The following is a 17,019-nucleotide window of genomic DNA, read 5'->3' on the forward strand; positions in this document are numbered from 1 at the left end:
AGAGCCCCTGAGTTGAAGAAGGGGAACTAGGAGTTGGGGAGACCAGGAATTCATAGGCAGATTCTCAAAGAAGAGAGCTACACCCAGAGAAGGGACAGGGAAAGTGTTCAGGAGATCTACAGAGGAACCTTTTCTGTCTTCAGCTGAATTCTGACCAGCGCATGCTTGAGAAAACACCACCCACACCTGAGGGGAAACCCACCTAAGGGAACAGTCCTCAGAACTCATATAGGGACAGGAATAGATTATGGTCCCCCCAAATAGATTGGGTCCCCCAATAATTCACGGGACATCAGATTGAACATTCAGAGGTATATAGCCTCAATAATGGGGAAAAATTAGTCCTAGACTAAATAAAGTCTGTTCTAATCCCACCTAACAGAATTTAAATCTTTAAAAAATATTTTTTAATGTTTATTTCTTTATTTTGAGAGAGAGACAGAGAGTGTGAGCAGAGGAGGGACAGAGAGAAAAACACAGAATCCTAAACAGGCTCCAGGCCCTGAGCTTTCAGCACAGAGCCTGATGCAGGGCTTGAACCCATAAACCGTGAGATCATGACCTGAGCGAAAGTCGGACGCTTAACTGACTGAGCCACTCAGGCCTAACAGAATTTAAAATCCACATGGTTGAAATTATTTCCCATCTTTGGAGACGGTTGTCTTTCCATCTGGCCCCTCGATACATATTTTGTAAAGTTGAATAGAGATTTTTACTTTGTCCAGATTTCAGCATCCGACTCCCCAGTTAAACAAGTGCAAAGGAAGACATGGGTGAGAACATCACAGAAGTAGAATGAGGTGTATCAATAAATGTATCGAGGGGTCAGAATATCCTGTCCCCTTCAAGGTCCTTCTAGCTGGACTAAGAAAAAATTGAGGAGCGCCGGGGTGGCTCAGTCAGTTAAGCATCCAACTTTGGCTCAGGTCATGATCTCACGGTTCGTGAGTTTACGCCCTGTGTCGGGCTCTGTGCTGACAGCTCAGAGCCTGGAGCCTGCTTCTGATTCTGTGTTTCCCTCTCTCTTTCTCTGCCCCTCCCCTGCTCATGCTCTGTCTCTCTGTCTCTCGCTGTCTCTCAAAAATAAATAAACATTAAAAAAAAATTGACATGAGACAAATTAACAGAGAAAATAAAATTTAAGAGTATATGTACAAGGAATCCAAACAGACATGGAAATTCTGACGTCAGGCAAAATGAGGGATATATGTCATCCTGAACTAAGGAGAAGCGGGTAGGGATCTGGGACTTCAGAGGGAAGGAATGCACATCACAGGGTGATAATAAGAGCAGGTGTTTGGTAGCTGTTTTCCCTGCCATACAGATGGGTCACTCAGATAGAATTTATCTGGTAATAACCGTTGTTTTGGGAAAGATCCCCAATTTAAATTCTTCTGAGTAGTTAAGGGAGGGGCAAAACTTTTATTGAGCCCACAGGGCTTTAATTGCCCTCAGCTTGAAATCATCTTCATGCCAAAGCGGCCCATCTTGGGGCAGCCTGTCCTGGGCCCCTACACATTCCATTTCTATATTTTCTCCTCTATCTTGCTCGTGTCCCATTTAGCAGCAGGTGAATCCAACTCTCTGGGTAAAACTATAAAATCTAATGTCCCCATCAGTGCTTAGAACATGTGATGACAAAACTCTTTTTCGTAGCGCCTTGGAGGTGGTAAGCAGCTTTAGGATGAAACTGAACATTGTCCTTCCAAGCTGCTGGCTGCCAGAGACTCATTGACGTGGATGATGACCAGAAACTTTATACCTCTTACGAGAAGTGTACGGCCGCTGAGTAAGGGACATTCCTGCTACAGACCTAGGAGGACTGGAGAAAGAAAGTGCAGATCTCTTCAGGGCTACGCTGTGGATGCCAACCTCAGTGTTCTCAACTTGGTCATCGTGAAAAATGGGGAGAAGGATATTCCTGGACTCACGGATGCTCCTGTGCCTTGTTGCCTGGGGCCCAAAAGAGCTAGAAGAATCCGCAAACTTCTCAGTCTCTTTAAAGAAGATGATGTCCGCCAGTGTGTTGTGATGGGGCTCTTAAACAAAGAAGGTAAGAAACCTAGAACCAAGGCGCCCAAGATTCAGCGTCTTGTTACTCCACGTAACCTCCAAGGCAAATGTCGGTGTATTGCTCAGAAGACATAGAGTTCTAAGAAAAATAAGGAAGAGGCTGCAAGAAGACACTAAACTTTTGGCCAAGAGCATGAAGGAGGTCAAAGGAAAGTGCCAGGAACAGGTTGCCAAGAGACAGAGGCTGCCCTTTCTGAGAGCTTCTACCTCTGAGTCCACGCAACAATGAGATTTTCTGGGCGCCTTGGTGGCTCAGTCGGTTGAGCATCTGACTCTTGATTTCGGCTCAGGTCATGATCCCAGAGTCGTGGGATCTACGCCCACTTGGGCTCCATGCTGAGTGTGGAATCTGCTTGGGATTCTTTCTCTCCCTCTCCCCCTCTCCCCAGCTCTCTCTCTCTCTCAAAATATAAAAAACAAAATAAAAAAAAAAGATTTTCTGGGATGCCTGGGTGGCGTAGTTGGTTGGGTGTCTGACTTTGGTTCAGGTCACGATCTCGCAGTTCACGAGTTCAAGTCCCATGTCAGGCTCTGTGCTGACAGCTCAGAGCCTAAAGTCTGCTTTGGATTCTGTGTCTCCTTCTCTTTCTGCCTGCCTCCCCCTCCCCCTCCTGCCTTGCTCATGCTTTGTCTCCCTCTCTCTCTCAAAAATAAATAAACATTAAAAAAATGAGATTTTCTAAGAGTAACAAATAAGATCAGACATCAAATCTCAAAAAAAAAAAAAAAAAGAGCATGTGCTAGCAATACTGGAAACTGTTTAGCCCCTCATTTTGAACAGACAATGTACCTATTGTTTGGTAGCATTACTGCATCTGTTGCATCCACACGACTCCTGAAACAGAATGCTACAGGCAACAGTGACAGTCACAACAAAGTTTATTACAATGAGAGGCAAGGCCTACCGATTGGGACCAACACTCTTGATAAGAGTGTGGCTCCAAACAGCCAGGGTACAGAGTTTTTAAAGCCGATCACATCGTTTTATTATTACCTGGGAACAGAACAGAGAAACAGTTCCCAGATGAGTTAGAAACAGTTGCCACATGAGTCAGAAACAGTTATCGAATGAGGTGATTATTTTAGACTTTCTGCCGCTAAGTTGCAACCAGTGGATCTCCTTGATCTTGTCTCTGATGCTCTTTTTTTGAGCTTTTGTTTCCTTCATTGGTAAAGCCTGATTCACAAGAGTATGAAGTATGATTTACAAGAGTAAAAGCAAGGCTGTTATCTTTTGATCTTCAGTGTCAGAACAAAGTTGTTATTTTTCTTTTTTTTTTTTCCAACGTTTATTTATTTTTGGGACAGAGAGAGACAGAGCATGAACGGGGGAGGGGCAGAGAGAGAGGGAGACACAGAATCGGAAACAGGCTCCAGGCTCTGAGCCATCAGCCCAGAGCCTGACGCGGGGCTCGAACTCCCGGACCGCGAGATCGTGACCTGGCTGAAGTCGGACGCTTAACCGACTGCGCCACCCAGGCGCCCCGCAAAGTTGTTATTTTTCAAGCTGAGCGTTAGCCCTACACTACAATTTAACCCTTACACATCCTTGTTATACAAGTATCCATCCACACAATATCATTCAGGCATCGCACCTCTTCAGGGACTATACTGGTGATTCTGCCATCCAATACATTCGCTCCCCAGCTCAATGGCACTATTCTCTGAAGCTTGGTTCCGAGAAACTCAGTAATGTTGTTAGAATTGTAAGTTAGTCTTCCAAGGTTGGTCCCATAAGCCTTTTGTTGAAATTGTGGGTTTGTGGGTTTGAAAATGGAAGTTGGTCCTTTGGTTTTCTTCTTCTTTTTTTTTTTTTTTTTTTAACTTTGTTTACTGAGAGAGAGAAAGAGAGAGAAGAGGCAAGAGAGAGGGAAAGAGAATCCCAAGCAGGCTCCATACTGTCAGTGCTGACCCTGATGCGAGTCTTGAACTCATGAACTGTGAGATCATGACCTGAGCCAAAATCAAGAGTCAGACACTTAACTGACTGAGCCACCCAGCCGTCCCCTTTGGTTTTATTCTTAACCTCTCATTTACTCTAGTGAGTACACTTTGTCATGGGTCCAGCCAAACCTTCTACTATCCTTCAAACTCTCTACAAACCCTCTAACAAGCTTCTAGATTGAGGAATCTTGGAGGGGGCGGGGTACAAATTATATGCACAGCTAGGGGCATGGACACAGAATCCAGCTTTCCTCTCTGGAATGCCGTGCCTAATTTCCCACCTAACTCCTACCTATTTCAGCCCTGGGCTGGTCTGGGTCTCCTGCTGTCTCTTTTTCCTTTCCTTCTTTCTCTCCTTCTCCTCCTCCCTCTCTAATTTTTTATGGTGGTAAAATATATATAACATAAAATTTGCCATGTTAGCCATTTTAAATGTACAACCCAGTAGCGTTAATTACACGCGCATTGTTACACAACCATTATCACTGCCTACTCCAAATATTTCATCACCCCAAACAGATGGCTAGTGTGGGAGGCTGTTTTTTCCAAAGCTGACTGCAACAATATCTCTGAAAACACGTGTAATCTACAACTGGTCTCACCATTCTTCTGTTAGGAATCGGGGTCTGATTTCCCGCCTCTTGGATCTAGGAGAGCATGTTACTGCTCTGGCTGAAGAGTATGGCAGAAGGGATGCTGTGTCCCTTTTGAAGCTGAGTAATAAAAGATGACGCAGCTTCTGCCTTCTTTGGAACACTCCTGCTTGCAGCGCTTAGCTGTCATGTAGTAAATCCTACTCCCTCGAAGCTGCTGTACTTTGCAGAAGCCAAGCCACACAGAAAAGCCATGTGAGGACGCTCTGGACAACAGTTCTTGTCTCTGAGCCATCAGGCACTTCCAGATTCTTCCAGTCCCTCGGCCTTTGAATCTTTCAGACTGAGGTTTCAGACATCATAGATGAACAGAAACAAGTCATTCCCGCTGCGCCTGCTCCAGATTCCTGGCTCACAGAATCTGTACGCATAATGCAGTGAAGGTTGTTTTAAGTTGCTAATTCTTTGGACAGTTTGTTATGCAGCCATAGCAGAAGTCTAATACAAATTATTGGTTTTAATGCGTAATTAGAACACGTTAGCTCCATTCACTCCTTCCTGCTTTTTGCATTATTTTTGTGATTTAGAAGATTACGTATAGCCAGTCATGCAGATGGCCAAAATATATTTCTCATATAAATTTGATCTTCATCCGTGGTTCCTGGCTCCAGCTTTCAAGACCCTAGGAATATCCTGAAAGAGACAGAATGAATGAGGGAGGGGCAGAGAGGGAGAGAGACACAGAATCTGAAGTAGGCTCCAGGCTCTAAGCTGTCAGCACAGAGCCCCATGCAGGGCTCAAACTCGTGAACAGTGAGATCATGACCTGAGCCAAAGTCGGATGCTTAACTGACTGAGCCACCCAGGTGCCCCTATAAGGTGACTTTTGGAAAGCACCTAAGAATGTGGGCTGGTTGCCAGGGGAACCAACAGTGAGCAGAGGGATGGAACTTTCAGTCCCTCCCCCTGATTTCCAGGGAGGGGAAAGGGACTGGAGGTTGGATCAATCACCAACAGCTAATGATCTAATCAACATGCCTCTGTAATGAAGCCTCTGATAAAAAACCCAAAGGATAGGGTTTGGAAAGCTTCCAGTTTGGGGAGCCAGAACGCTTCCACATGTCACGGTGCTGGGCCCAAACTCCATGGGGACAGAAGTGCTTTTGTTCTGGGTATTGCCCTATGTTTCTCTTCATCTGGCTGTTGATTTATCTTCTTTTAAATTATTATTTTTTCTTTTTTTATTACGGCATATTATTGTAATTGTTTTTTTTTCTTTTTTCTTTCTTTTTAAAATTTTTTTTTAAATGTTTCTATTTTTGAGACAGAGAGAGACAGAGCATGAGCAGGGGAGGGGCAAAGAGAGGGGGAGACACAGAATCCGAAGCGGGCTCCAGGCTCTGAGCTGTCAGCACAGAGCCCGATGCAGGGCTTGAACCCACAAACTGTGAGATCATGACCTGAGCCGAAGTCGAACGCTCAACCGACAGCCACCCAGGCGCCCCTCTTTTAAATTATTTTTAATAAACTAATAATTCAGTGAGTAATTGGGTTTCCTGAGTTTTGTGAACTGCTCTAGCAAATTAAAGCCCAAAACCTAGGACCGTCTGCATTATAGCTAGTCGGTCAGAAGTACAGATAACAACCTGCACTTGTTGTGACTGGCATCTGAAGACCAGTCATGGGAACCTCCAATCTGTAGCTGGGTGGTCAGAAGCACAGGTAACAACCTGGGCTTGCAATTGGCATCTGTAGGGGTGGGGGGCACTCTTGTGGGACTGGGCACATAACCTGTGGAATCTGATGTGGATGTGAACGGTGTCAGAACTGAGTTGAATTGTAGGACAGCCAGCTGGTGTCCAAGCATCACTTGGTGGTGTGGCCTCTCCACCCCAACAGACACGTTGGAATTGCGTGAGCAGAACCCCTTATTTAAAGTTGCATTTTAATTCTACTATATATTGTAAGACTCCTGAAAGCAACACTTGGCTTTCTGGAGGCTTTCCTTCTTAGACTTTCAGTCTCTCACTTTGCAGCCCTAGGCTTTGACACATGTCCTGAGAGAGTAATGCTGTGTGCTGGAAATCCCCCATGAGTTCTGCCAACATTTTTTTTCTAGTTTCTCTCCTCCATGAGTGGTTCTTCTTGAAATGAAAGCCTGGACTTTCAACGTCCTGCCTGTTTCCAGAATTTCCAAATGCTCCCAGTATAAAAATACCTGTAGTGATCAGCTACGCATTCTTCTTCCTCAATGTCTTCATCCCTATCGACCTGCTACTCAAAATGTGGTCTGTGGGCCAGGAGCTTGTTAGAAATGGAGAATTCAAGCCCTATCCCAGGCCTCCTGAATCAATACTTTCTCTCCATTTGTTAAAAGAAGTAAACGAAGCTTTGGTTAGAGATTAAACAGGACACTCTGGTATATTATAATAATGATAATTAATTGAGTGATGAACTTGACTTATATTATCTTCCATTCTTACAACAGCCCTGTAAATTAGGTATGTTTTATTCTTTTTATTAAAGAATTTTAGAAAATTTTATTTATTTATTTATTTATTTATTTATTTATTTATTTATTTATTTTGAGAGAGAGAGAGAGAGAGAGAGAGAGAGAGTGCGAGCAGGGGAAGGGCAGAGAGAGAGAGAGTGAGAGAGAGAGAGAATCCCAAGCAGGCTCTGCATCATCAGCGAGGAGCATGATGCCAGGGCTGAACCCGCGAACTGTGGGATCATGACCTGAGCTGGACTCAAGAGTTGGACACCTAACCAACTGAACCACCCCGGCACCCCAGGTAGGTTTTATTCTTATTTAATTGTGGAGAACTGAGGCTTACTCAAGGGGTTATATATAATTTGCTCAAAGTCTCATAGCTAGTAAGTAACATAATTGTAAAGAAATTATAAAGAAATTAATTTCTGGAGTTGTATTATATTATATTTATTATATTATAATTATGTTTATAATTATCAAGAAATTGATTTAAAAAGTTAAGACAACATACAGAAAAAGTATAAAGAATGAAAGTCACATGTAATTCACCACCGTTATTAATTTTGGTATGCATCTTTCCAATTGTGTGTGTTTGTGAGAGAGAGAGAGAGAGAGACAGATGAATTGTTGAAATGGTTTTGTGACTTGTTGTTTCTTAACGAAACATCGTGAGCATTTTAATACCACCTTGCTCTTTTCACTATATCTGGCTGCCTCTTATTTCAATAAGTTCTTTTGTGTCAGGATAGGGAGCCGAATTCATGTGTCAGAGAACAGCAGCACTCCTGGTCACTCCCTTTTCATCGAGGGGCCCTCTCCCATCAAGGAAGCAGTGGCTGGCGTGTTTTATCTCATTCTTTTTAGGGAAAGACCCACACAGCAGAGAAGAAAATAGTCATTTATTTGTTTGCGAAATTTCAAGGTCAGACATATGATGAAATATTCAGGAAAAACGTATTTGCTTACTGACCGCCAGCCAGAATTTCCTGCTCTGAAGAGCCTAAGATGTACCTTAGGTGGCAGATGGGGAGACAATGACGAGGAGGTTTAGCAAAAGGAAGTCAGTCGAGAGCATTGCAGAGAGCAAGATGGAGTCACTCATGTCAAACAGTGGCCTGTGTCAAGCAATGACGCAAGCAGCTAAGAGCGTCACAGCAAAGACCAGCACCGGGGGGATGCCACACTCAGAACTGACAACCAGCAGGAACAGAGGAGGTCTGCAAAGGCCGAGATAGATGAAAATCCCTTTAGAAAGGGAGGATGTTTGAAGCAAACTATCAGAATCTGGACACTGACCCCTCTGTGTCTGACCACTTCAAAAAGGCAGCTGCCACTGAAGGCTTTGGCTGGTGGATCCCCAAACAGAACAGAGACCCTTCACTGCTTGAACAGCATAAGCACTTACTAGTGCCAGGAGCTGACCAGGAGCGGATTGAGGCCTTATCCCAGCTGGGGATCAGACTGCCTTCACTTTTGGTTCGTTAACTTCCTACCCCTGTTCGATCTTGTTTGTTGTGTGACTTGTAGGAGGTGCCCTGCTCTGTGTGACTTCTAGGAAGCCACGTTAAACATGTGAAATGTCATTGTGTTTGGAATCCCGAAGCTGCTTTATAGTGACGCTAACCCTGCTTTATGACTGAGTGAAATGGGCCTGTGGAAAGACACAACTTCACAGTGTGCTCACGACAAGCATTCACAATCACCGTGGCTCCCAGCTTTGGAATTCCGGACTCTGATTTTTACTAGCTGTGTGACTTGGGCAAATTATTTTTAATCTCACCCCTCTGCTTTCTCAAATACTAGGAGAATAATATAAACCTCAGTGTTGATGCAGGAATCAAGTGAATTAATATTAGGAAAGTCTCAGAAGAGTGCTTGGCACAGAATAAGCCCTCAAATGTTAATTCTCCCTCCTTCTCCCTTTCCCTTCTTCCTCTCTTCTTCCTCCTTCTTCTAGGCTAATGTGTGTCTCTGTGTCCTGTACTTCTCCTCTGCCAATGATTTTGAGAATCAGAGATCAGAAAAGACCTGTACCAGCTTCCAGAAGGGAAGTCCCAGAGATTCCCTCATGCCCAATATGAGGACATCTGAGATATGTAGGCAGATGGGCCTGAGATGGCCTCAAAGTTTGTGCCCTGAGTTCAGGAAGAGTCAGATGCTTCCAGGAGCCCATGAAGGATGCAGAGGCAGGAGAGAGTTGTGTGTGTGCGGTGATGGGTGGGGGGCGGGGGGAGGGTGAGACCCTTTGGTCACGAATAGGGTTGGAGTGTGCAGTCAGGCAGAAATGAGGGCATTTCAGTATGAGCCAATAGCAACTGAAGACCAGGTTGGAATCCTCACATGTGTTGGGCACAATGTAATTCCCTAAAATTAGACCCAACCACAGTATTGCACCTGCAATTCTGACACAAACTAGCGGGAGTTAGTGTTGCCTTTACAGGTTAAGGGAACAGTCCCCAACAAGACTGCCCTCACTTCAGATGCCACCTGCAAGTTGGGGGGTCCCCAAGCCCCCTATGCTTTTGACCAACTGGCTGCAGTTTCAGGGATTCCCACACCCTTATGAGGCTTGATAATTCACAAGGATGACTTACAGAACTTGGGAAAGTTCTATCCTTAAAATTACAGTTTTATTAAAAAGCATCTGAAAGAGGACCAGACAAAAGAAGAGACCAATAGGAGGATCTTGAGCAATGAAGCTTCCATGTCCTCTCTTCTTGGAATCAGGAGGTGTCGCCGTTCTAGAATATTCCTGCATTTGACAACCAGGAAACTCAACTGGGCTTTGGCATCTGGGGTTTTTATTGGCGTTTCGTTACATAGGCAGGATCTAACATATGGGCAAGCTCTCTGGCATGACTACCCCCCATCCTGAAACTATCTAGGGATCTGCTGCCACACTCCTATCCCTCATTTAATTCCAACAGCTTGGAGGCTCCAGCTCGGGACCCGGGGACAAAGACCAGACAAATTCTGTATTACACAGCAGCAAGCATCCCTAAATTTGCACAAGATAACTTTCTGATACAAAATGGAATTCCAAATAAGAGCATGTCAGCCTCAGAAGGCCAGCACATATCCTTGGGGCAATTTCTAGAGACCTCAGGAGGCAGCGCCGGTTGGGATAATGGTGAGCTGCTCCCCCCACAAAGGCTCGAGTCACAAGGACTGGAGGACACTGTTTGCTCCAGGCAGATAATTATGTGGGGCCAGGCAAGGGGTCCTACCTTCCTATGGGCCATCACCCAGCTTCTGGTTATCAGGATAATAGTGAGCTCCTCTCCACCTCCCATTTCTGCAGTAGAAATGTTCACACAACTTCGTCCTTCCTCTCTCCCCTCACATCTAGTGGAAAGAGCATTGAACTCAGTGCCCAATTCCTGGGTTCAAAGTCCAGTTCTGCCACTGACCTTTCTTTACCTCTCTGAACTTTAGTTTTCCTTTTTTTTTTTTTTTAAATGTTTACTTATTTATTTTGAGAGAGAGAGGAAGAGTGCGAGCAGGGGAGGGGCAGAGAAAGAGGGAGACACAGGATCAGAAGCAGGCTCCAGGTTCTGAGCTGTCAGCACAGAGACAAACATGGGGCTCGAACTCACAAACCATGAGATCACGACCTAAGCTGAAGCCTGACTTTCAATGGACTGAGCCACCCAGGTGCCCCTGAACTTTAGTTTTTCTTCCCTGGAGAAGGAGAATAATGACCTCTAACTATTCAAGGAGACTGTGGTATTCAAATAAACAGCTGTGAGTAGGCAGGTTTTTTTTTTTCTTTTTTAAGTTTATTTATTTATTTTGAGAGAGAGAGAGAGAGAGAGAGAGAGAGAGAGAGAGAGAGAATCCCAAGTAGGCCTCGCAGTGTCAGCACAGAGCCCAATGTGAGGCTTGAACTCACAAATGGTGAGATCCTGACCTGGGTCAAAACCAAGAGTCGGACACTTAACCAACTGAGCCACCCAGGTGTCCCATGTCAGTAGTCTTTTTAAAAAGAGGCAGTATATGGGAATGCAAGATGGTTCAGCCACTCTGGAAAACACTAGGGAGGTTCCTCAAAAAACTAAAACTAGAACTACCCTACGACCCAGCAATTGCACTACTAGGCATTTATCCAAGGGATACAGGTATGTTGTTTCGAAGGGACACATGCACCCTCATGTTTATAGCAACACTGTCAACAATAGCTAAAGTATGGAAAGAGCCAAAATATCCATCGATGGATGAATGGATAAAGAAGATGTGGTATATATATACAATGGAGTATTACTCAGCAATCAAAAAGAATGAAATCTTGCCATTTGCAACGACATGGTTGGAACTGAAGGGTATTATGCCAAGTGAAATTAGTCAGTCAGACAAAGACAAAAATCATATGACTTCACTCATATGACTTCACTCATAATATAAAAACAAGGAGGGGGACAAAACATAAGAGACTCATAAATATGGAGAACAAACTGAGGGTTACTGGAAGGGTTGTGGGGGGGGGGATGGGCTAAATAGATAAGGGGCTTTAAGGAATCTACTCCTGAAATCAGTGTTGCACCATATGCTAACTAATTTGGATGTAAATTTAAAAAAATAAAAAATAAATAAAATAAATAAAATAAAAAGAGGCAGTCTAGGGGTGCCTGGGTGGCTGAGTCGGTTAAGCGTCTGACTTCAGCTCAGGTCATGGTCTCACAGTTGGCAAGTTCAAGCCCAGCGTTAGGCTGACAGCTCAGAGCCTGGAGCCTGCTTCCGATTCTGTGTCTCCCTCTCTCTCTGCCTCTCCCCCGCTCATTCTACCTCTCTCCCCCTCTCTCTCTCTCTCTCTCTCTCAAAACTAAATACTTTTAAAAAAGAGGCAGTATATCAGTTGTCTCAGGCTGCTATTATAAAGTACCACAGACAGGGTGGCTTGACCAGCAGACATTTATTTTCTCACAGTTCTGGAGGCCAGAAGTCTGAGATCGAGGTGTCTGTGGGGTTGGTGTTTTCCTAAGACCTCTCTCTTTTTGGCTCGTAGACATCCTCCTCAGGGGTCTTCACTTGGTTTCCTCTGTGTGTGTGTCTGTGTCCAAATCTCCCCATAAGGTCCTGTGAGTTTAGGGGCCATTCAACCTCGTCTCACCTCGATCACCTCTTCAAAGGCCCTGTCTCCAAATATAGTCACGTTCTGAGGTGCTGGGGGTTAAGACTTCAGCACGTGGATTTGGGGGGGTCGACGATTCAGTCCATCACAAGCAATATTTCAAATGGGACTGCATTAGCTCAGGAACAGGCAGAGAGAAGAGTGGGGCATAAAGCAGGGGGTGAAAACCAGCACACTCACAGATTTTGTTTGCACTGCTTAATTTGTTTATTAAAGCTGCAGGAGGTTTTCATATAAAAATTCAGATTTTGGGGGCTGCTCTTCTAAAATCTAAGAGTTCCAGGGGCACTTGGAACTCTGAGGGTGGCTCAGTTGGTTAAGCGTCTGACTAGGCTCAGGTCACAAGCTCACGGTTCATGAGTTCCAGCCCCGTGTCGAGCTCTGTGCTGAGAGCTGGGAGCCTGGAGCCTGCTTCAGATTCTGTGTCTTCCTCTCTCTGTGCCCCTCCCCTGCTCACACTCTGTCTATCTGTCTCTCTGTCTCTCTCTCTCTCTCAAAAATAAACATTAAAAAAAATAAAAAATAAAATAAAATCTAAGAGTTCTAGCCACACCAGGCCTGTATTCCCACATGGCAACACTTGGCTGAAGCTGGGTGGTAGCTGCCCTGGGGCTGAATCCTGTAGTTGCCCCAATTCCCAGCACACCCCCCACCCCCTCATTGCCTATTCTGATCCCCAGCCTGGTCTGTTTCACCTAAAGTTGTTATGGCTTTTGGCCTCTGGGATGAAGAACAGAGAAATAGAAATAGATTCAAATGCATACTAGAAATGAAGAAAAAATGTATGTGGTATTTCAAACCTATGGGGATACATTGTGTGGAAGAATTGACCATGCCATCCCATCCCCAATCGGAGGACAATTTTTTAATGTTTATTTATTTTGAGAGAGAGAGAGAGAGAGAGAGAGAGAGAGAGAGAGAGAGAGAGATACAGAGCATGAGTGGGGGAGGGACAGAGAGAGAGGGAAACACAGAGTCCGAAGAGAGTTCCTGGCTCCGAGCTGTCATCACGGAGCCTGATGTGGGGCTTGAACCCACAGACCATGAGATCATGACCTGAGCTGAAGCTGGATGCTCAACTAACTGAGACACCCAGGCACCCCATTTGGAGGACAATTGTTGACTTGAGTTTAAGGCAAGTGCTTTTCGCCAGGTGTCAGAGAGTGCAGTCATTAAGAGCTAGTGTAGAGCTTCTGTGATGCCAGTAGTTCTCCCAGACCCCAAGAAAGGCAGGAGAGAAACCAGTTGCTTTGTTCTTCAGCAAAATAATTGATGCTCACTCATTCTATTTAATTTAAAAGGAAATATTTTTGCTTCAATACGGTTTAGGCTGCACAAATTACAAAAGTAATTTGTCTAGAGTGAGATGCTTACTTTTACAGGTCAGCTGGTAGAGGAACCATGTCAGCAACCCTGGCGCCATGTTCGCTGGTGGGAATATTGTGAATAAAATAGGAACTGGAGGTTCTTCCTTCATCATCGGCCAAGAGCTGGGTGCCCACCCACCCTGTGCCTCTGGGACCATTGGCTGAAACTCAGGGTTGGATGAAACTACCAAACTAAGACTCAGAACCTTTTCTGAAGAAAAGAATCCAGGCTCCTTGGGGAAGAGGTGGGGTTTTCCCAAGGAAGGGAAAGTAGAGTGTCTCCACTTCAAGACTTGAAGAAGAGAATGCAAGAGGGACAATGAACAAACCCAGAGCTGCAGAACCCAGTTAGAAAGCTGTGGAAGAAGCATCTGAAGCACAGGGTCATGAAGGTCTAGGGCACCAGCTGCCTACCTTCGGGCAACTTGAGGGAGAACGTTGGATTCTCCTATGTAGGGATTCCCCTCTGAAAATGTCCAAACTTTTTGCTAAAAAGTTTGGAAACATGTGCTGTACGGTGTTGGGAACACTAAAGAGGCAGAGTGGCGTGATATGAATGGGTATGTCCCTTCCCATATCCTCCTGGCCTCCAGTGAGGATGGAGGGTAACCTTGGGTAAACTGTAGCTCTGAGCTGCAGGTGGTAATTGTAATATCAGAGGATGATCCAGAGACAGCTCCTGAAAGCTACATGGCACCAAAGGAATGTTCTGGAGTGAAATGGAAGATCAAATCTGCTAAGTCTTATAATTTAAAGGATGCTGCTCCCCCCAGATAGGAGATGGGGGCACCCCTAGCAAATTCCTGAGCTATTATTTAATAAATGATGTTGGAATAGTTAGATGTTATTTAATTTAATAACAGTGAGATAATTAGATATGTTAACACCCCAGGTCAAACCGGAAACAAAAATTAATTTCAGATGGATTGACTTGCTAATTGTGAAAAAAATACAGCATGTAAAAAACAAAGCTATTAAATATAAGGTAAAGTATATGAAAGTTTTTTCCCCTAACAATCTTGGGATAGTCCCAAGCAAGATTTGACACCAAAAAGCCATTAAAGGAAAAATTGCCAGACTGGACCACACAGAAATGAACAAAAGATATCTTAAATACAGCAAAGATATAGGAAACAGATGACCAGGAGAAAATACTTGTAGTATATATAACAGAGAAAGGTTAATCTCCCAAAATAGGAAAAGAAGACCAACAAGCTAATAAGAAAGAAAAAAAAACAACAGGAAAAAGATGAAAGGATATAATTAAGGGCTTCATAGAAGAAATAGAACGGGTCCATAAGAATATGCATTTTTATGTCAATACTGCCCAAAGCAATCTATATATTCAATGCAATACCTATCAAAATAACACCAGCATTCTTCACAGAGCTAGAACAAACAATCCTAAAATTTGTATGGACCCAGAAAAGACCCCAAATAGCTGACGCAACCTTGAAAAAGAAAACCAAAGCTGGAGGCATCACAATCCCAGACTTCAAGCTGTATTACAAAGTTGTAATCATCAAGACAGTATGGTACTGGCACAAGAACAGACACTCAGATCAATGGAACAGAATAGAAAACCCAGAAATGGACCCATGAACATATGGCCAACTAATCTCTGACAAAGCAGGAAAGAATATCCAATGGAATAAAGACAGTCTCTTCAGCAAGTGGTGCTGGGAAAACTGGACAGCGACATGCAGAAAAATGAACCTGGACCACTTTCTTACACCATACACAAAAATAAACTCAAAATGGATGAAAGACTTAAACGTAAGACAGGAAGCCATCAAAATCCTCAAGTAGAAAACAGGCAAAAACCTCTTTTACCTCGGCCGCAGCAACTTCTTACTTAACATGTCTCCAGAGGCAAGGGACACAAAAGCAAAAATGAACTATTGGGACTTCATCAAAATAAAAAGCTTCTGGGGTGCTTGGGTGGCTCAGTCGGTTGAGCGTCTGACTTCGGCTCAGGTCATGATCTCACAGCTCGTGAGTTCGAGCCCTATGTCGGGCTCTGTGCTGACAGCTTGGAACCTGGAGCCTGATTTGGATTCTGTGTCTCCCTCTCTCTCTGCCCCTAACCCACTCGCATCCTGTCTCTGTCTCAAAAATAAATAAACATTAAAAAAATAAAAATAAATAAAAATATTCTGCACAGTGAAGGAAACAACCAGCAAAACTAAAAGGCAACCAATGGAATGGGAGAAGATATTTGCAAACGACATACCAGATAAAGGGTTAGTATCCAAAATCTATAAAGAACTTAGGAAACTCAACACCCAAAAAACAAATAATCCAGTGAAGAAATGGACGAAAGACATGAATAGACACTTCTCCAAAGAAGACATCAAGATGGTCAGCCGACACATGAAAAAATGCTCAACATCACTCATCATCAGGGAAATACAAATCAAAACCACAATGAGATACCACCTCACACTTGTCAGAATGGCTAACATGAACAACTCAGGCAACAACAGATGTTGGCGAGGATGTGGAGAAAGAGGATCTCTTTTGCGTTGTTGGTGGGAATACAAACTGGTGCAGCCACTCTGGAAACCAGTATGGAGGGTCCTCAAAAAATCAAAAATAGAACCCTACGACCCAGCAATTGCATTATTAGGTATTTATCCAAGGGATACAGGTGTGCTGTTTCAAAGGGGCACATGCACCCCAGTGTTTATAGCAACCCTATCAACAATATCCAAAGTATGGAAAGAGCCCGAATGCCCATCAACAAATGAATGGATAAAGATGTGGTATATATATATACAATGGATAATTACTTGGCAGTCAAAAAGAATGAAATCTTATCATTTGCAACTATGTGGATGGAACTAGAAGGTATTATGCTAAGAGAAATTAGAGAAAGACAAATATCTTATGACTTCACCCATATGAGTACTTTAAGATACAAAACAGATGAACATAAGGAAAGGGAAGCAAAACTAATATAAAAACAGGGAGGGGGACAAAACATAAGAGACTCTTAAATATGGAGAACAAACAGAGGGTTGCTGGAGGGTTTGTGGGAGGGAGAGATGGGTTAAATGGGTAAAGGGCATTAAGGAATCTACTCCTAAAATCATTGTTGCACTATATGCTAACTTGGATGAAATTTAAAAATAAATAAATAAATAAATTATAAAAAATGAAATGAAATGAAATAAAATGAAATAAAGTAAAAAAAAATTTAAGGGGTGCCTGGTGGCTCAGTCCATTAAGATACCCCACCACCGATTCTTGATTTTGGCTCAGGTCATGATCTCACAGTTCATGGGATCAAGCCCCAAGTCAGGCTCTGTGCTGACATCTCTTCTACTTATTCTCTTGCTCTCTCTCAAAATAAAACACTAGAATGAATGAATGAATGAATGAATGAATGAATGAATGAATGAATAAATAAATAAATAA

Source organism: Felis catus, chromosome C1, assembly GCF_018350175.1.
Source record: "Felis catus isolate Fca126 chromosome C1, F.catus_Fca126_mat1.0, whole genome shotgun sequence".
Taxonomy (NCBI): Eukaryota; Metazoa; Chordata; class Mammalia; order Carnivora; family Felidae; genus Felis; species Felis catus.